General features: G+C 45.8%; 1 pseudogene; it reads right to left on the bottom strand.

Moving 5' to 3' along the window:
* Positions 1 to 15,920: 15,920 nt before the first annotated feature.
* LOC119356698 lies at positions 15,921 to 17,715 on the bottom strand (annotated as a pseudogene).
* Positions 17,716 to 22,589: the final 4,874 nt, after the last annotated feature.

Here is a 22,589-nt window from a genome sequence, read left to right as displayed (position 1 = left end):
TTTTGCCAAAGAAACTAGACTAGCCCATCTCGTTACTCTTTCTTGGATCGTGCACACGAATGAGGCACACATTGATCGCTGATAGAGTTACATTAGCCAAAAGGACGCGACTAACGTCCAGTCGACTTGATGTTAGCGACAGGTGCAGACGATTGCGTGTATACTTCTCTGATTCTACATCTCGGTGCAATCTCGCATGCGGTGTTGCGCTGCAATTTCGCATGCACATCTTCTTTTGTTTGCATGGAGCGCACGTAGATAAGAAGAAAAGACGATGTCAATAAAGATTCCATTAGAAACGAAACTTCAAAATATTTTGTAGCTCAAACCATTGGTCTGATTGAAAAACCGTTTTCACATAAAAGATTCATCGCGATGAGACCTCCAGAATTAGATCCCATGTTGGTATGTTTAGATGACTTTTTTTGGGGTCAAAAGTTATCAGACCTAGGCTAAATAAGTTATTACCTGTGTGGTATGCCAGTTATCATCCTGTTTACATGAAAATTACCGGGGCATAAAAATGACTCCTCCAACATTCTCTCCACATGCAAATGTAGTAGAGTATAGGAAACCTGATGTCATTATAAATTATCGCTATTTTGAAAATGTAAAATGTTTTATAGCTCAAACTGTCGTTTTTGATTGAAAAATGGTTTTCACATAAAAAAATCCATCACGGTGAGAATTTCGAAACTAGATCTCATGTTGACATGTTTTGATCACTTTTTTGATCAAAGGTTACCGCAAAGTTATCAGTTATGTTATATGGTATATTAACATATTATTTATGCAGAAGTGACCGGAGATGTGTTTCAACGACTTCTTTCCCCCGGGTCAAATTCACCGTGGTATTTATACCTAAGTTATCGGCTCCGGATGCATACATTACCGTGCTATTTGGACAGAAGTAACCGGAGTATGTTTCAATAAAATTTTATTCGGGTCTAAAGTTACCTCATTATTTATACCTAAGTTATCAGGTCTATAATGTGTGAGTTACCATTCTATTGACAAAAAAGTTACCGAAGGTATATCTCATCAACAACCCTCCCCCACCCCTCACCACCGTCGCCAAAGTTATCAATACTGGGGCACATAAGTTATTAGGTCTGCGATGTGTAAGTTATCATGTTATTCACACAAAAAATTACCAAGGGTATATTTCATCAACCACCCTCCCCCCACCTGGTCATCAAATTTACCAAGATTGTGGTACATTAGTTATCAGGTCTACATGTGTGAGTTATCGTGCTATTCACATAAAAAGTTATCGGGGGTATATTTCATCACCCCTCCGTCACGAAAAAGTACCAGGACAGGGGTGCATAAGTGATCGGGTCTCCGATGTGTGAGTTACCATACTATTCACACGGAAGTTACCGGGGGGATACTTATCACCCACCCCCCTCCCGCCAAAGTTATCAGGACCAGGGTACATAAATTATCATATCTATGATGTGTGAGTTATCAGAGTGTTTGTATGTAATTTATCAGGTCCATGATGCGTTAATGACCATGTTATTCACACAACATTATTAGGGGATGTTTCAACAAAAAAATCAGGTCAAAAATAATCACGGTGTTTGTACATGGGTTATCAACTTTGTTTTGCATGTATTACATGCTATTTACATAGAAAATACCGGTGATATATTTTTGAAAAAACATTTTCCCAGGGTCAAAAAAGTTGCCATGATGTTTGTACGTCAGTTACCAGCTTGGTTGTGCGTATATTACCAAGTTATCTACACAAAAGATATAAGGTTTTTTAACAGAAAGAAAATCTGATAATAGTTATCACGGTGTTTATACATAAGTTATCAGGTCTACGGTGCGTTTATTACCATGTTATTTACACATAGGTTATCAGGCTTCGTTTCATTAACTCCCCCACCTTAGTGTCAAAGTTAGCAAGATGGTGGTATAAGAAAGATCTGAACACTATTAAGGACAACTAATGGTGGGTGAGCTGGCTAGCTCCATGCACCTCATTCCAAGAGGTTGTGTCTTTATCCTCCTTGCACCTTTATTTTTCTCTACCCGACGACGATGAGATTGTTCAGATCTGTTGCAAAAATGAGGAGGTCCGGATTTTAGCTTGTCAATTATCATAAGTATATATAGTAAACTTAGCCACTCAAATTGATGTGTCTTGTCCAAACTGACAACAACCAACAAAAGTTGAGTTGGTTATAAGAGGTGCTAGTGTGTGTGTTGCCCCACACCATGCCCATGCAAATAGTATTTTTTTTCTAGTAGAGTTAAAAAATTGCTGCATGTGCATGATGCTATAGTATATACTACAGTAAAAACTCTATAGTAAAAAATTCAGAAGGCATGGCATGATGCACTGCAGCACTCGTACTGTGCCCAAGCCATCTGATGATGGATGCGTAGCCTAAAGGTATGTATTGTAGCACATTCTTAGTTATGGAAGAGAAGCCACTTGCATGTGTGCGCTGCATGTGGAAAGGACCACGGGGTGTGCAGCCTTAATCATGGAAGAGAAGCCGGTTGCATGTGTGCACTGCATGTGGGAAGGACCACGGGGTGTGCAGCCTTAATCATGGCAAAGAAGCCGGTTGCATATGTGCACTGCATGTGAAAAGGACCACGGGATATGCAGGAGGACGTTCAGAGGACCACTGCTTTTTTCCCGAGATTAAAATAAGGCAGCCCAAAAACAGTCTTCGAGCGTCTGGATGAATTGTGACCATGCGATGAGAATCAAACGAGGTGCGGATCGCTCGTACCTGTCGCTAAATTCCTGCCGGCAGGAAATTAACTTTCCCGAAATAAAAATCCATCTATCCAGCATGCCGGCAATTAACTTTCTCGAAAGAAAAATCCATCTATCCAGCAGCAGATGAATCGGCGCTCCCTACCCCGAATCCTATTCGCAAGCAATTACACGCACATACGGCGGCAGTCACTTGCCGGCGGTGCAGCGCGACCTGGTGCATCCATTCAGATTCCAGATTCCAGCGGCACAGCTTCCATCCCTTGCTCCCTCTGGTACTTAGGGTGTGTTTGGTAGCTTGCACGGAGGGTGCATGAGCCTGAAAGCTCCCTATTCAATCCACTTTTCGCTGTTTGATAGAGTGCATGAGCTCACTTGGGCTATGCTCATCTAATGCAAAAAAAGGCCCTTAGCCATGCCCATCTCATGCACCCCAGACAGGGTGCATGGAGGCAGCCATGCTCGCCCCGACCTTCGTCTGATGCAAAATTTCAAAAAATGTTCAGAATTTCAAAATCTGTTTAAATTTTCAAAAAAAGTTAGGAATTTCAAATTTTGTTTTAATTTTTTAAAAAGTTTAGAATTTCAAAATTTGTTTAAAATTTCAAAAAATATTTAAAATTTCAAAAACTATTAATAATATCAAAATATATTTAAATTTTCAAAAAATATTTAAATTATCAAAAAAATATTTAGAATATCAAATTTTATTTAAATTTTCAAAAAAAGTTCAAAATTTCAAAAAAATTAGAATTTCAAAATATGTTTAAATTTTCAAAAAATGTTCAGAATTTCATTTTTTTAATGTTCAAAATATATTTAATTTTTTTTAAAAAAATCAGAATTTCAAATTTTATTTAAATTGTCAAAAATTGTTTAAATTTTGTTCACCATTCAAAAAAATTATTTGGAATTCAAAATTGTTCAACATGTCTAAACACATGCAGACTGCCAAACAAAGTCTCAGCTCAGCATGTCTCAGTGCATACACCGCTACCAAACAACAGCAAATGCATGGACTCAGCATGTCTATATCAGCATGTATTACAGGAGAACAGCTACGCTAGGTCCATACATGCTACCAAACACACCCTTAGAGCATCTCCAGCCGTTCGGCCTCCCAGGACGCTGAAAAAACGTGTCCTGGGGCGAGCCGGCGAGATTTTCGGCGTGGGGGCGACTGCGTTCCCAGTCATCGCCCCCAGGTCGGCCCCAGGGCTAAATCTATTCGACGTTTTTTTTGGCACAAACTCGTCGAAATTCATCCAAACTCGGCGACATTCATTCAAATTTGTACAAAAAACAAACACGGCCTAGCTACGCCGTCCTCGCTGCGCCTCGCCACCGTCCGGCTTCTACATGCCTAGACGCTTGTAGAAGTCGGTGTAGTCTCCGTCGTCGTCGTCGTCTTCCTCGTCGTCCTCGCCCTGCCACCCGCCGTCGTCCCTGCTGCAGCCCTGTCCATGATCGCCGACGCGGGATGGCCCGGCCTCATCCTTGTCGCTGTCGAGGTAGAAGACGCCGTCCACCTCGCGGACGGGGCGGTGGTGGCGTGCCTTGAGTTCCTCGATGGCGCGGCGCTGGCGACCACCTGCTCGCGGACGTAGTCCTCCCTCGGCCACTTCATGGCCGTCTCGTCAGCGGCGGCCATTGCGAGGTGCTCCAGCTCGGTTTTCGGCCAGACGAGGCGCAGGAGACCGCCGCGGCCTTCCTCGGGGATGGTTAGGGAGCCCTAGCGGGGACTCCCCCGCCGTGTCCTGCGGCTCGGGCTTGATGGCGAAGGCCACCGGCGAGCCGCCCGAGGAGGAGGAGGTCGTCGCGTCCGACAACCGCCGGCGTCCACGAGCTGCCACGGCGGCGAGAGAAGGATGGGGGAGCGGGGGCGGGGTACTCGAGGCACGGCTTGTTGCCGGCCTTGATGCAGTCGAGGACGTTCTCGAGGGTGCGGCCGGGCACCCCCCCCCCACCACCACCACCACCACTCGCGCCGCCCTCCGGCGTTGTGGCGGTCGCAAGGCACGACGCCGTTGGTGGAGGCGATCAGGCCGTCAGGGTGGCGGTCGAAGTAGATCGTCCAGAACGCGTCGTTGTCGGGGGAGTACGTCGGCGTTCGCCGCTGCTCCTCCGTCAACGACGACCTAACGCGGGCGATCTCTGCCCGCCTGTCCGCCCCGGTGGGAGCGGGTGGCACTGGCACGCCGCCGGCGCTCAAGCGCCACGCGCCGGCCGGCACCCTCATGTCCGGTGGAGCCGGGTAGTCGGCCTAAAAAAGGAGGCGCGCCTCCCACTCGTGGAGGTGGCGGCGGCCGAAGCCGTTCTTCGCCGCGGAGTCGCCTGGGTACCGCGCTGCCATTGCTCGTCGGCGGGCGTGTGGAGTGTGCGAGCGGGGAGGGGGTGATTTTTTGCTGGGGTGCGGCGTTCACCGGCGAGGAGTCCGGCTTTTATAGCCGGAGCAAGGGTGGCGGAAGCGCATGCCAGGCAACGCGTGGCGGGCGGCCGTGGCGCTGGGCGACGCGACGCTTCACTGCGCGGCATCAATGGCATGCTGACCGGCGTGCTGCATCACGCCAGGCGCGGCATCAATGGAGGCGACGGCGCGGCAGCGCGTCAGTTGGCATTGATTCCCGCGGGAAACGAGGCGATGTGTACGACGAAGCGGCGCGTCGCTGACAGGGCGGGCCCATCACAGTTCGCGCCAAAAACGGTCCGTCCGGCGCCCCCAGGCGACCCCCAGCGCGCCGGGTTCGAGTTGGGTACGTCGGCGTCAATTTCGGCCCAATCCGGCGGAAAACGGGCTCCTGAGGTCGCGACTAGGCCATTTTTTCGGCGCCGGCGCCGAAAAAGTGGCCTGGGGGGAGGGGAGCTGTTGGGGACGCGGCTGGAGATGCTCTTATCTCGGCAAGCATCGGTCTTCAATTTAAAGCCACAGCTCACAGCTTCAACTATTCTATCTATTCATGGTCTAATTGCTAATTAGAGGTCTCAATGTCGCTTAATACACTACGGCTGTAAAAATTGTGGTCGCTCCCCTCAAGTCGTTTCTTAGTTGAACTAAATTCCTGTATATCTTAGATGTTGCCTCTTCTATATGTTGAACAATTAGTATTTATATATGGTAGACATTATTAATGTGTGATCAATTCTGTGAATATGTTATATTATGTCCATAACTTTATGTACTAGTAGAATGCCCATACGTTGCTACGGGCTATAATGTATACTAGATCAGGAACGCACCTTGACGCGAGGGTGCCGATCCAAACATTGCAGCCAAGCAGGTAATGCTCAGGATAATAGGAATCCAGGTATAGTGGTACGCATTCAGACATGATAGCAAAATAAAGTAAAAGATAATCATTCACTTGTGATAGAAAAGACATTATGGAGTTCAATATGGCATGAAATTATAAGGCAGCATTGAGTTCACTGCATTCATAGATCACAAAAGATAACCACTCGACAGTAAGTTTTGTACCAAATGCGCAGATATAGGAGAGGAAGTAATAAAAGTAGGAACATAATAAAGAAGAAACAACTACGAAGCCATAGCTACTACACATACTAATAAGTAGCTTCATTCAACCGCCTTGTCAATCAACTTCATAGGCGACACTTCACATGGACCTGATGCAAATAACTTATGAGATATACACCAATTCATGATTTCTGTATAGACAATGTTGAGATTTTGTACCTTAGCCCTTTTAAAGCTTATGGAAAGTAACATTGTCTATACAGAATCTGATATTGTATGATCCCTGATGCCTTCACAAAGTCTGACCAATTGTTCGTTATTGTGCCCTCTTGTTGTACCCATTATCATCCAAACTTTCTTGTAACACCTCCATTGTTGAGTTTGACCATCATGCCCTCAGACCGGTTCATTGAGATGGTCCATTAGATGTAGCTTTGTGAAGCAACAAAAGAAGTACTGAAAAAAATAAACATTCATTGGTTACAGTTGGGTACTACTATACTCTACTTGTAAGAAGTAGGTTTTTTAAGGTCCATACCATCCTTTGTCCAGGAGCGACGAATGTCTTGTTCATCTAGCAAGTCGTTACTTGATGAGAGGGACGGTTGAACCAATGTAATGCTCAAGTCGTTTGATATCATACGGGGAAATGTCCAATTCGCCTACCTAGACACGCTCGTAGCATAGACACACTCGTATATAAAGACCTTGAAACTACCCAAGTATGGTGCTTCATGGTAGCATTTTATCTTTAGCCCATGGTTAGAAAAATATCTATAAACATGAGAAATGGAGATAGCTTGTTACCCCGTGTCAAGGTTCAGCCATCCCTCGCGAACAATCAGAAGTCCCAGTTTCCTTAACTAATCTCGCCAATTTCTCACTTGACCAACCCAGAGACTAATCTATCGTTGGCCCAGGCAAAGAGTGAGAAAAGGCAGCAAAAGGAGTAGCTTGCAGTGAGGAATGAAAGCTGATGTTTTACCACCATTCAGCAAGAGAAACCCACTGGAACCTTTTCATAGGACCATAGAAAACATGCTGCTTCCTGTATAGAGACGACTGCTTCTCTAATAAAGTTGATCGTCTATCTCAAGTGGTGGTGATCGACTTCACGAATAGCCTGAGCCTGCGAAATGTAGATCTGCAAACAGGAACTTCCTGTTGTCTCGAACGAGGTCTGCTATTTCTCACATACACATGGTCCATCATATGTGGCCTTTCGGTTCTTAGTATAGCAGTGTTTCTTTTAATATTTGATAACAGAAAAAAAAGAAACCAAGCATCAGAGAAGATAGGTTGGTGTTTTTAGAAAAGGAGGAACCTCCGGCCTCTGCATCTGAGCGATGCATACGGCCCTCTTATTAAACAAGTAAATATGATCCAAACAAAGTCTGAAAGTCTAGAAGTCTCCCAAAGACAAAAAAAGCTCACACAGAGCCAGAAGAGCTAGAATACAAACTAGCGAAATAAAAGACGCCACAACCGGCTGGCAAAACAGAGGGATAGGTAAACTAATTGCATATCCTATTACATGACCGCCATCCAAACCGGTTGAATATATCCCGAACTACCATCTCCCAGCGGATAGATCCAGTAACCAAATGCTCCCTGGCCTCCGTCGGAGTGAGTAGCGACCACGAACGGATCAATGCCGTGGCTCGGAAAATAACCTACAAAAAAAAATACGTGATATCCTGTTAAAAACCAAATCATTTCTGCAATTCTATATAGTCCACAACAAGGCACAAACTCCTACACGAATATGTCTCGCTAAGTCGGGCTCTATCCCGTTAAGCCACATCTCAAATAACGTGTTTACAGAATTTAGTGGAGTAATATTGAAAGTAATATGGACCGTCCGCCATAAAACTTTGGCTAGCGGGCAATCAAGCAAAAGGTGTTTGATCGTCTCATCCCGATCACAGAAACTACACCTAGTTACGCTTTGTCAAGTTGTCCTTGGTTAAAATAACTTGTTTATGGACAAACCACATAAACACTTTTATTTTTAACAGAACTTTGACATCCCAGACATGCTTGAACTAGGAATGAAGCTCGAATTGATAATATTAATATACATGGATTTAACTGTGAATACTCCAGACCTAGTAAGCTTCCAGCGTAATTCATCGGGTTGTTGAGAAAGTTGAACCTCCATCAGTCTGCGTACTAGACGGAGCCATTCTTCCCAACGATTGCCTGCTAGTGATCGTCTGAACTGAATATTAAGGGGGATAGATTCAAATACCGTTGCAACGAACACCTCACGTCGTTGAACAATACGATATAAAGACGGGTATTAAATGGCTAAAGGTGTGTCTCCGAGCCAAGTATCCTCCCAGAAACGTGTACCAGCACCGTTACCAATAATAAACTTTATCCTATTAAACAGAGATGTTTTGACTTTCATAAGTCCCTTCCAGAAAGGCGAGTCAGTCGGCCTTACTGTCACCTGAGACAAAGTTTTGGTCTGAAGATACTTGCTACGAAGGATTTGCGCCCACGTGGCATCAGTCTCACTCGACAACTTCCACAACCACTTAGTAAGAAGGCATCTGTTTTTAACTTCAAGATTCTCAATACCAAGACCCCCTTGGTCTTTCGGTCTACAAATGATGTCCCATTTAGCTAGGCGGTATTTTCTTTTTAGTTCATCACCTTGCCAAAAGAATCGCGATCGATAAAAGTCCAGTCTTTTCCTGACTCCAACTGGGACTTCAAAGAACGATAAGAGAAACATAGGCATACTCGTGAGAACCGAATTTATCAGAATTAATCGGCCTCCGTATGACATGAGCTTGCCCTTCCAGCAACTCAGTTTCTTTTCAAACCGGTCCTCGATGCTCTTCCATTCTCTGTTTGTCAGCTTACGGTGGTGGATTGGTATACCTAAGTACGTAAAAGGTAAAGCCCCCAAATCGCACCCGAACAATTGCCTATAAGCCTCTTGTTTATCTTTGGCTCTACCAAAACAGAACAATTCGCTCTTGTGAAAGTTAATCTTTAACCCGGTCAATTGTTCAAAGAGGCATAACACCAGCTTCATATTTCTCGCCTTGGCCAAGATATGCTCCATAAAGATGATTATATCATCAGCGTATTGAAGGATGGACACACCTCCATCAACATGATGAGGTACCAAGCCACCTACTTGACCAGCCTCCTTAGCCCGTCCTATCAAAATTGCTAACATATCAACCACAATGTTAAACAGGATAGGAGACATCGGATCCCCTTGTCTCAGGCCTTTATGTGTCTAGAAGTAATGACCGATATCGCCATTCACTTTAATTCCAACACTCCCTTTTTGCGTAAACGATTCTAACGCACGCTCCGCTTCCAAATCTAAAAGATCATTCACCGAATTGGAGATTTCACTATCATTTGCCCCTAGCGAAACTCCTAATTGGTTTGCATTATGTATAATCTCCTCATTAGAATAATGCAATAAAGAATTGGATATGTTGACGGACATACCAGAAGAGATCTCAGCATCACGAAGCTTGGCCGCCCTCATAGCGCACCTCTGCTGCATGTCATCAACCTCCGGGTGCTCCTAGATGCGAGCACTCATCCGTCTCCCCATCGAGACCGGGTCAGGTATCCCGCCAAAAGCAATAACCACTTCCTGAGTAAAACCTCTTTCATGCCCCTCGGATGAGTATCCCACCCCGAAGTCCTGAGCCAGCGACAAGTCAGGAGAGAGGAGTACTGGAGCCGCCTGCCCGAGCCCTTCTCCCGCCCCAACCCTTGGCCCAGAGGGGAGCGCCAGCGCCGTAGGAGACGCGGTCATCCTAACCGCGGGAGAAGAAGGGGGAACCAGGGCCACCTGCCCCAGACCCCCCCCCCTAGCGCCACTGGAGACGTGGGCGTCGTCGCCGCCACCGGAGAAGAGGTAGCCGAAGCCACCTGCCTCGGACCACCTCTCCCGCAGCCAGCCGACGTTGCCGGTGGCAGGATAGGATGGAGAGAGGTCGAGGCCACCTGCCCCGGACCCCCTCCCCCAAGCACCACCTCGGACACAATCACCATCTCTGGGGCCTTGGCCGCAGGGAGAGCGGGGGAGAGAGAAGCCTGCACAGGCTCCACCTCCCCACCCCCAACCAAGGTCGTCGCCGAGGGCGTCCTCACCAAGCCTCCGACCATGGGTCTGTCAGCAACCTCGACCTCCAAAATAGGAAGCGTGTGCTCAAACACATCATCAGAAGCAACCCGATCACTCCAAAGTCTAGGAGGGGCAGAGGCTGGCTCAAAGGACCCAAAACGCAGAGAGGTCATAGGAACCGAGGGAGACGGTGCCGGCTCAACCCCGGCCCCGTCCCCGGGCAGCTGAGTAACAGGGCCTGATCCGTTAGACCCCTCTCTTGTATCCTCATCAGTCGGCGCCCCCTTTGGCACCCGCACTGTCATCACCCTCGTGCATGTCTACATCAGTCCCATTAATCGCCTCCGCGAACAGAGTTGCATCCTCAAACTCAATCTCGAGAGGGAAAACCTCCTCTATAAGTCCAGTTTACCACATCAGGGACGAACTCAATGTCCAGAATGCTCACTAGAAGTCAGGCCACTCCATGAGCACGGGTAAAAGCCATATCCACTTTCTCAGTTTTCCCAACCATAATGCCCATACTGGCCACCACTCGAACATCCTGTAAAGGCTTAGAGGGAGCCCCAGAAAACCTTAACCAAACCTGAGTAAGGGGCTTGCCCTAAGGCTCCACCTTCATCCACTCGTGAAATTCCAGAATGCATTTAGTTCCAGGAACTCTACACAAGCCAAACTCAGTAGTCTCTGCAAATCATCCACAGTGGGGAAGTCAACCTTAAAAACATTGGCCTCAAGACTGACCATTTCCCATTGGAAGTCACCTGGGGCCAGTTCCTGGAGCCTCCGCACAATCTGAGCCTCAGTCACCTCATCTTGAGTAGCTTTCACAATCCCAGTGGTCAAACTCTGCGTCTCCTCTGGAATCTCTCTCGCGGCCGGGGACTCAAAGAACATCAACTCAGCATAATATACTCCATACATTGTAAGAGTCGGAGCCTGATCACGCAGAAACGGGCAATCCCCCGTGGCATGTGTTGGCTTACCACACGTATCACACAGCTCCGCCACGCACTCAGCAATGAAGTGACCCTTGTCACCACAACGATAGCATAATATCTTTTCCTTCTTACGCGCCCACTTGGCCGCTCTCTCTGTGTCAGACCTGTCACCTGCCTCAGCCATAGCCCCAGGCGCAGGAACCTCCATGTTGGCCAGAGCCGTCACCACATCCATCGCCTGGCTAGGAAGCTCAGTGGACTGCGCGTGATTAGTCACTACGGCTGACGCCGCATGGTCAACAACTGCCAGAGGCGGAGGCTGTCTGCGATGCCTCCCACGGCCACCACCCCTACCACCACGGTGTCCGCGGTATCCACCTCTTTGTCGGTAATCCGGGCCTGAGGCTCCCTCGACAAAGCCACCTGGAGGGCCGAGAAACGGTCTCTCAGCAGACCCGTCACCCTGCCATGCATAGCCACGACCACCTCCCGTGGATGAGGAACCACGATATTGTCCATCTCCAAACGCATCATAACCATCGTCCCCCCACTGACCTCGGGGCGGATCAAAGGAATCTCTCTGCCTCGTCTGCGACGGGCCCGTACGAGTCTGAGCAGGCTGCGCAACGTAGTGAGGCGGAGGCGCGGCGCGAGGCTGACCACCGGCAGGCTTTGGCACAACCCCTAGGGCCGCACCACCCCGACCCTGAGCAACCACGCCAGCTGCGCCCGGCGCCTGAGGCCAAGGCCCGCCCCGACCCGCGGCCTGCTGCACCACGGTAGCCGCGGCCGGCGCCGGAGGCCGAGGACCGCCACGACCCGCAGCCGGCTGCACTACTGTAGCCGCGGTCGGCGCAGGAGGCCGAGTACCGCCACGACCCGGAGCCGGTTACACCATTGTAGCCGTGGTCGGCGCAGGAGGCCGCGGTCCGCCCCTACCGGCGGCAGGCTGCAGCGGCACCTGCCCCGTTGGCCGAGCGCCCAGGTGGCGATCGCCGCGACCCATGGTTTCCGGTGCGACACCACCACCCGCCGGCAACCTCTGGCCAGGCGGCACCGGGGCACCACGGTCGGCACTCGCAGCCGGCGGCAGCGTAGCCCCGCCCCGACCTGAAGGAGCGGAGGCGGCGTGCTTTGGTTATAAGAATTTGCATTAGGTTGTGATAAAATGTCAAGGCAATAGGTATGGCACGCATTGTATATAAACAGATATACCTCTTTTGTTACTGATGTGCACTGGTTTACAACTACTTGTTGCTTTCATATTGTGGGTAGCTTGAACGATTGCATTTTTGTAGAATGGCAGTTTCCTTAAATGTTAATCGTAAAAGAGTAAAATTCTCACATCTCTCACCATTGTTACAAAGGCATGCAGAAAGGTTCAAATAACTATAGCTTGAACCGGAAGCACGCTTCAGCGCGCTGCACCTGTCCCGGACGTCGATCAAGCAGTTGGTATTTAAAAGAGGTACCAACAAGCAGAACAATAGCTTACATCCAATGCATACACACGGACTTGAGTTTTTTTACTTTGTGAGAAACAATATGATGTTATTAGTCAACACTCTGTTGTAAAAGAGTGTTTCTAAATATATGTACCTTCAACATTGATAAGATCATATGAGTAATGGTACAAAAAAATCATTGGCAACTGGCAAGGACAGGATCATTATGAAAGAAATCCATAGAAATGTTGAGCACTGCAACTTTACAAAATACAACGAAACAGATCGTATCATAAGTATAAACCATGAGCTATCATTCCACATCGGTACACAAGTGCTATAAAATATTGTAAAAACAGGTATTACAGTATCTGGAAACAATGCTATACAAACATCAATAACAGTAGGGCCTTTGTCTTCTTTAATCAATCAACAAACATGCATGTACATTATCTTGTAGATGATCATTACTGAGAACTCCCTGCTTCCTCTTTCCAGGTGAAAAGGGCATGTTCTGAGGTGAAGCTAATGCAGATAGTAGTGGTCGATACTTGCGAGAAAGGATGATAGCATCCTTAGGGTTCATTTTTCTAATGACACCATGTAAGCTCTAAAGAAAATATTAGAATTGACTAATGAACCTAGGAAAGTTGTACATCAGAAACGATGAAGTGGTGTTCTTGTAACAAAAAAAGGAACATATTTTCAGACGACAAATGTATATATCAATTTCCTTAATACATGTACATAAGGAAACAAAAAGTAGTAGCTATAATACTTGGCAGCAATAGGTAACAAGCAGAGGGTAGCTCATCACAAATGAAATAGCTGATTAGAGCTCTAAGGACCAATCTGTAGCTTTGTTCTCTCAAAATTAAGTTATAAACTAATGCAAGCTTCAGTAATACGTGAATAATTTCTCTTATAGTATTTCATCATATAATAATATAAGCTTCAGTTAATTCCTAATTTTCCAAGAAATGAAAGGAAGAGTGTAACCGCTTAAACAACAGTAGCACGACAACACAAATAAACAAATATGGAGTTAAATTTACACGTGCAGGTTAAAAAATCACATACACTGGCAGATTGTTGTATGTATCGTATAAAGAATGATGGCCTAGGTAACCGTATCTATCCATTGAGATTGTTGTAAAGCAAATTGCGAGAACAATTTATATGCACCCGCGCACAAGCATCGACCCTAGCATCTTGAACTTTGATGATAGTAATGAGACTAAGTAGACAGTGTTAATTTAAAGGCAGGTAAGGAGACTATGCAGTGGCCCTTATCTAATACAAGAAATCAACATCATAGAAATCATTCCAGGAGAGATAAGGTGGTTAAGTTGAATTGACCTGCACAGAGAAATGCATAACTTTGTCGCGGCTTGCCGCGCGTTGCCCGCAAAATAGCAGGCAACCAGATATGATTAACCGTTTTAAAAGATGATAGAGCTAAAGCTGTATGTGCAAGTGATTTTAGCACACGAATATAGAGTTTCATAAGTCTAAACAATGTAAAAAAACAGCAGCAATCATTTAAAGAGCAGTGTGAAAAAGAACACACTATGATAATATCGAGGAGAATAGCCCAAACAAAGAGCTGGTCACATGTAAATCAAAGCCTATGTAAGCAGAATATGGATGAAGTATTTGTAGGTCAAAAAACAATTCTTGGTCTTTGAACCATATCTACATCTGACATTTTCAATCAAAGGGCTAAGACATATTCTTCAAAATACAAAAACAACAAACACTGATTTGCCTTGCCTTGCCCAGATATCATGCTTTTGTTTCTTTTATGAACATACTCAAAAGGGTACCATCGACCTGATCCATAGAAGAATGGAAGCATTAGTATTATCAACCGTCACAAGGCAAATAACACAACAGAATCTGTATCATCTAACATCATTTGCAGTGCAAAAAAATAGAATCAATCAGGATGGGCATATTGTGCACAAGTACTTAGTATAAACAGCCTATACAATATCCCCTGAAAACCCTTATGCCAACACTACCAATAATTATCCGGCAAGTCAATTTCTACAAAGTCAAGTTCTTAAGCAATTTCCCTCAGGTAAAACAGTGCAACAACGGTAAATGGAGAGGTCAAGGCACCAAGGAAAAATAGTTAACGACAGTGAGTTCAAAAGGTAGAAATAGAAAGGCTCTACAACCATAGTAAAAATTAGTAGACTGAATTAATTTACACAAGATACATGTAGCAGAATGAAATGTATATCCTCCATGTAGGTGAAAGCTCAGTAAAACCTAACAGTGACAATCTTAATTGGTGACGTTGCCTCATCAACATGCTGGGTTCTTAGAGGTAGTATATTTGGTACAAATACCTAGAAACTGGCGTATAATAAGCCTATAAAAGGATCTTCCTAGCAAGCAACAATGCAGCATAGTTTCATCAAACCGATATGGTTTGTCTGTGCGAGTTTACTGTAGACTATCAAATGTGAGTATAAAAGTTACCACTGAACACTCAGTATCACCTACGAACCAACAGAGCTGCTAGCGTCGATAACATGCATCTAAAAAGGAAAATAAGCAAGATTTGGAGGCAAGAAAATTAATAAACAGTACTACAGAAATTGGGCTAGATGTCTGAGACTACTACACTTTCCACGTTGTTCTAGTTCGCGTTGGACAAAATTCAAGGAAACAAACAATAGCTCAATTTTAGTTTCTTTATTATGCTTATCAATAATATTTTTGGTTGGCAACAGAATGGTCTTATTATTTGTTATATTTACTCTAATACCTCCCAAATTTATTTATCTACGACATTCAAAATTTCATGCTAAGAGAGTTGAAAAATGGAAATATGAAAACAATCAATTGGATCCAGTATATTCTAGAGGACCAGCATGGTACCTAAGTAATCCACAAACCTTCATACAGAAATTGATTGTTCTGAATGTCATTATGTGATAACATAAAGGAAAAGACTCTTGTGTCCCTCCGAACCGGATGGCTGCCTGACTGGTACTCCTTAATCCATGATGAAGATCACCATTTTATCACGAGAAATAACGAATGCAAACACCAATCAGAAATAAGCACACAAAAGTGTGAAAGGCACCGGAAAGCTGAATTTTAGTTGGTATCTTCACATAAAAAATGCTAATACCTATATAACTTCTATCTTTCTGTAATATGATGTTCTAAAGGCTACCACCATCCTTTTATTTTATCTGTTCACATAAGAATCAAATTATTAACATCATGGAAACTGAAACTGAAATAATAACATGCTAAGCTAGCTAGAAACATGTCTTTACAAAGGTCACCAACACTTCTATAAATGAAGTAAATAAAGACTTATTTCCTCCAGACCTTCTTCCTTACCTCAAAGTAGTGTGCTCCTTGATCTCCATCTCTGCATCCAACCCAATAAACTCACACAGATGCCTGTGAGTGTTTTTCTGCTCTAAATACAGGACCAACTTAAATATAGGTTTGTGCAAGGTGCCTTTTGCAGCTTGGTAGATGGAAATACTAAGATGAAAGAATAAACATTGATCAGACCTGCTTTTATTTAATAATAATAACAAAACACATAGTGCTAGCCGTAACAGAAGATGTCATTTGTTACCGCAATGTGCCTTACTGCATGAACGGTGACAGTCGGTCAGTGCAAAGAAGGAGAAATAGTACTCACGTTCTCAACATGGCATTGGATGCAGAAGATTGCTTGATTCGCAGGTGTCCACAGATCGATAGCTCAATAGTTCAAGCATGTGTCCTGGAGAACAAGTACCAACTTCTCCCTAACCTGTAACAATGGCAAGAATAAGAACCATAGAACAAAAATTGAGCCCTTCCTGCAAAGAGAAAGGAGGCAAATGAAATAATTTGAAACGGACATACTTTTTCAGCCTTGTCGAATTCTGCTTCGCTTCAGGCTGCAGCCTCAAGGTTGATCGGAAATGTGGGGATCGCCCTATTGATGCAGTAGACCTTCCTAACCTGCACCTCGACCTGCCAGTCAAAATGAACACACAAACAATTAATCCGCTAGGCACATCATAACACCCAAACAAACTGAAGATGTAACAAGCATGCACTTCGCGTTCTAAATTAGACGACAATAATTTCGAAATAAATGAGAAACCAGCATCTGACATCGGCATGATGGCCGAGATGACTAACCTGCTGTGTGGTGGCCTTGAGGGGTTCCTTGGGGTGGCTGACGATGCTCTCCTTGCTGAGGGAGGTGGCAAAGCGCACCATCTGTGTGCTGACGCTGGTGTAGGCCCTGGCGACGCGTGCAGGGTGTTCATGCTCTACCGCAACAGAGTGAATTGCAGAAAACCACCACATTTGGGGTTAGCTTTGCGGAAAACTACCTAGTCCCTAATTATTTGCAAAATGCACCGCGGATTCAGTAAACTTGTTGCAAATAGCACTGATGAGGTGATCTGGCCCGTCTGATCACTTTCTGACAAGTGGGGCCAGATTGTAAGAAGCTGACTTGGCATAGTTTTGACATACAGGCCCCTGGATCTAAAAAGAAAAAGCAATCAGAGCCCCCCTGCTTCGACCCCGTCTGGATCGGGAGAGCCAGAGCCCCCGAGCTACCCACCCCCCGCGCCACTCCGACGACCTCATCGCCGGCGACCACCGCTGCCCTGTCTACCATCTCCTTCCTCCTCCCTTTTCATTTCTTCTCCACCGCTGCCTCGTCTACCATCGGCGACGGCCGGAAAGGCGAGAGGTGAGGCCGCGTTGGCCGGGATTGACGACGCGGGTCGCCATGGCTGTGGATCTCGCCGTCGCGCGCACGGACCTGGCATCAACGACGCCCTCGCACCCGTGACGCGCGCAGAGAGAGGAGAGGAGGAGGCATTCCCCGGCAAGGACGCCCTCGTCGACGCAGACGGCCGCGCAGGGGAGGAGGTCCCTGCAAAGAGCTCCTCGACGGTGCCGGTCGGGTCGGGCCCGTGCGCCACCGCGCGGTTGGAGCCGGGCGGTTGCTCGGCCATGGCCTCAGCCGTGCTTGGAGAGCAGCAGGGGATACAGGCCGCCACGGATTCCGACGTCGTCAACATGGCCGTGGCTGCCAGCGGCTGGGCTAGGTAGGGGCGAGGTGCAGGTCATCCCAGAGAAGGAAAGAAAATGGAAGGAGGATGGCGGGGCAGCGGTGGTCGTCGACGTGCTTGTCGGCTGCGGCGAGGTCGCCAGCCCTCCGCCCAGCGCGTCGCTCTAGCGTCGCCGGCCAAGCAGCGCGGCGGAGGCCATGAACCCGACGCCCAGCGTGCCTCTGCCCGAGGGGTGGGGGGCTGATTGCTTTTCTGTTTTAGATCAAGGAGTGTGTGTGTAAATTTTTTGCTCTTACAATCTGATCCCACTTGTCAGAAAGTGATCAAACGGGCCAGATCACCTCATTAGTGCTATTTGCAACAAGTTTACTGAATCCGCGGTGCGTTTTGCAAATAATTAAAGACTAGGTAGTTTTCCGCAAAGCTAATCCTAAATGTGATGGTTTTCTACAATTCACTCGCCGCAACACCACGATGGCCATCTTATTACACGTGGCCTAATTTATGAAGGAATGCCGCCACCAAGTGACTCCAGCGACAACCATGTGATACGGGATTACACGTGGTAAGTAATCAAAACTATTTAATAAAAAGTGACTCGAGCGGCACATACCGGTTTGCTACCTTCCCTCTCCTCTCTCAATATGTTTAGAGCAACTCCAACGTACGGCCCCAAACGAATGTCCGTTTTATCCGAATTTCGTCTGTTTGAGGATGGTAATGGAGCGGCGTCCTCCCATATTCTGTGATGCGTTAGCCATACGCTCAACGCGTGGCCGCATCTATTCCGCCCGGTGCCTGTATGCACTATGCACACAATTTTTTTCCCAACACACTTTTTATTTCATCAACGACATTTTAACACATGATAATACATTCACCCATTCTTAACTGGAATAACAAGCCCAAACAAAATAAAAAACACAATTAGGCATTTTAACAGAAAACCAACTTCCATAACTACTTCCATAACTACTTTCATAACTACTTTCATAAGTTGGATTAATATCTTCTCAATGCCTTCATTGTTGATCTGCGGATTCTTGATCTTGTATAATTTTTTCATCTTAAATTCTAAAGAAATAGACATCGCTTCACATATAATCTCATCTCTAGTCTTATTTCTAGCAACAAGTGCACGGGCATCTATCAAATTTTGCCCAATCAATAAAATCGATGTATTCTTCTTTTCAAAACCAAAACTTGCATCCATCCTACATACAAAATTTGCGTATAAGCCAATAGCTATTGAAATTACGTCGAATTCGGAAGCACAATCGAAGCAAAGCAAGCATATACCTTATCATTTTGGTACTTGATGAACACTCACCCTGGATGTTTCAGCGTGGTAGAAACGCGGCGAACGACTTGCCGCGGGCAGTTGTCGGACTTTATGAGTGGCAACGGTGAGCCGACCAGCCGTTGGGCCAGCGCCGAGCCCGGATGACGGCCATGCATATTTTTGTCGGCGCCGTTCCGATGGAGTAGATCCGAGCAGCTAGAGGCGGAGTCAATGCCTGCATGCGGCGTAGAGGTGTTGTCGAGGCTATGCGGTCCAGTGCCCGGCCAATTCATGGCTAGGCATAGTCGTCGGCGTCCGGATGCGCACAAATCAGGCAGCCAGATACGCTGAAATCTGGCAGCTCGGCTGGACAATGACGCGGCCGAGACAAAGGCCGAGGGGGTAGGCGGTGGGGGTGGGCGGGAGGAGGAGGAGGCGCCGGGCTGGACAAGGAGGTGGCCAAGAAAATGGCAGCGGGCCGGCGGCGGCCATGGCAGGGTAGGGTTCGGGGAGGTTGGGGCGGCTCGGGGGAGGGTGGAGAAAAAGGGTCGCCTGTGTCCCCCACGGACGGGCCACTGGAGGACACGGGCACGCTTCACGCGTGTTCGTTTTGACGAAAACACGACCTAAAGTTGGGCCAGGAATGGGTCGAAAGCAAACAAAAAACAGATATTTATCCATTTGCTCCCGCGTGTTGGGCCGCGTTTTGTGTCCATTTACCCCCAAACGGATGCGGCCGGACCATTTAGGGTCATGCGTTCGAGTTGCCCTTATCTCTTCTGTGTGCCTCCCTCTCGAAGACCTCCTATTCGGCTTGTTAAGGGCCAGTTTGTTGGGTCGCGGGAACACGGGCCAGCCCAAGACTTGCCACGTCCGCGCTCGCTCGCACGCCAGTCGTCTAAAGATCGCATCTTTTTCTCCGTTCATCCTCTGGAATATCTTTTGGTCTAGGGAGTTCAAAAAATTGGTGAAACAAAAAACAATGTTAGCGAGTTTGAACAAGGGACTGTCTATTTTACATCCAACTGAAATTCATTTGGCTTTCAATCATATTTTCGGCCATCCAGAGTTTGACAACTGTCATCTGCCTAGCTTCTTTCCTGTCCACCGCTTCTCTCCTGTCCTCCGATTGTCACTGTCCTTGTCCCCCCCCCCCCCTCTCTTCCCTCAATATACACTGTATACAATGTAATTACACTGAAAGATCACTGTAAAATTGCACTGAGATTACACTAGAAATTCCCTGAACTTACAGTGTAATTACAGCATAAATACCCTTAAATTACAGTGCAACTACCCCTGAAATTACACTGTAATTGGCTATGTGATGTACCTGAAATCACACTAAAATTCTCAGTGATTTTACGGAGTGATTATACCCCTGAAAAAATACACTGTAACAACCACAGAAATTACACTTTAATTATAGTAAAAATTAGGACTGTGATTGCCCTGAAAATTATAGTGTAATTAACCCTGAAATTACAGTGTAAATGTTGTAACTGAACTGTAGTTACACTGGAAAATGCACTGTGATTACAATGTAATTACCCCTGAGTTCACACTGTAATAGAACTGTAATTACACTGCAAATCCTATGAATGTTCACTAGGTTTCAGAAATGAATAAAACCAAATCTAAGATCATGGAAACAATCAAAGGAACAACAGGAAAAAGAAGGAAGAAGTAGCAGAAACAAAACCATGGCAAGCCTACAAATGGGGACCATGAGAAGCCTGCAAAAAGAAGAACAGAATATACTAGAGAAAGAAAGCAAAGGGAAAAACAGAGAAGAGAAAGTTAAAAGAGATGAAGCATTCAAAGGGGAAATGAAGTACTCTACCAGATGAGAGTAAAGTCAATAAGAAACGATTGAGTCTTAATTTGAGAGAAAGCATTGGTGCTACTTATTTTGCTGCTACCAAATTTCCAGTGCTTTTATTTTGTTGTTAGCTGCAAATGAAAAAAGTACATAAAGATAAATGATGCCAAGATGAAAAAATGAAAAAATACCAGTACATAAAGAACAACATACGCCAGTGCTACTTATTTACAGTCTACATCTCTGTTAGTGCACTACAAAACCACTAGCCACCTAAAGAAGATTTCAATGCTTATAATGCACATCCACTATGAGTTCCAAATCCATCTAAGAGGATTTTCCACTGAGAAATGGGGAAGCAAGCTACACACTCAAGGATGCGAAAACTAGGATACAAAAAAGAGAAAGGGCATGGGCTATAACTAGGAAAAACATTGCAAGCCCACTAAGATTTTTTTAAAAAAAATATACACTGATAATTACACTGTAAATACATTGATAAAAACAGTGAAAGTATAATATGAATTACACTGTAAATCAACTAGTAATTACACTGTAAATCCACTCGCAAATACACTGTAAATTCACTCGCAGTTACACTGTAAATCCACTCACAAATACACTGTAAATCCACTCGCAATAAACACTGTAAAATCCACTATAAATCAACTCACAAATACACTGTAAATCTAAGGTAGAAATACACTGTAAATCCAAAAAAGGAATTACACTGCAACCCACTGAGAATTATAGTGTAAAACAACCGAGGATTACGCTGTAAAATCTACTCCCTCTGTACCGAAATATTTGTAGTTGGAGGAACTTGTACTAGTTTCCCCCAACTACAAATATTTCGGTACAGAGGGAGTACTATCTATCCACTAGAAAATTACATTGTAAATCCAAAAAAAGGAATTACACTGCAACCTACTAAGAATTACAGTGTAAAACAACCAGGATTACGCTGTAAAATCTACTGTCTAACCACTAGAAAATCACACTGTAAAATACGCTTAGTTACACCGAAAATCCACTATGGACTACACAGCAAATCACTGTACATCCAAATAGGAAGTACACTGTAAATGACAGTAAATCAAATGGGAGATTACATTATAAAACCAACAAGGAATTACAGTTACAGAAAACGATCTAGGACATTATAACACCGGAGATCAGGGGGACAAATACACCCAGTAAGTTGGAATTCTCTCAATACAGCAAACTGCTACAACTAAACAAGCCGGCCTATGATTAACAACCAGCCGACCTTGACAACTGCACATAGCAGATCCAGCGAGGCGCATCCCAGCTAACACGCATAGCAGAGCAATTAAAACGCCCGTCTCATAAACGGGTCAGCCTCACACATCTACACAAAAAATAGCTGCGGGGATGGATCACAGCAACAGATCTGACTAACAAAACCATCGCACTACCTAACAAATGACAGGAACAAAACAAAAACGAGGGTGAAATACCGAATCCGATGAACAGAATCGGCGACGGAAATGGGGACGGATGGGTGCAGGATCGAGAGATGCCGCAGCCCCCGCCGGCAGACACAGAAGTGGGGTGGAGGAAGCGGGCAGCACAAGGCAGGGCGCGGACGAGTCACCACCAAACAATGGGATCGAGCGGCGAGGCGGAGCTCCAAATCGCCATGGCCATCTCTCTCGCTCGACTCTGTTCCGGGGTTGCGTGTACGAAATG

The sequence above is a fragment of the Triticum dicoccoides genome, chromosome 1A (genome assembly GCF_002162155.2).
Source record: "Triticum dicoccoides isolate Atlit2015 ecotype Zavitan chromosome 1A, WEW_v2.0, whole genome shotgun sequence".
NCBI classification, from domain to species: domain Eukaryota; kingdom Viridiplantae; phylum Streptophyta; class Magnoliopsida; order Poales; family Poaceae; genus Triticum; species Triticum dicoccoides.
Note: the sequence above shows the minus strand (reverse complement) of the source record. Positions and strands in the feature narration are given on the sequence as shown.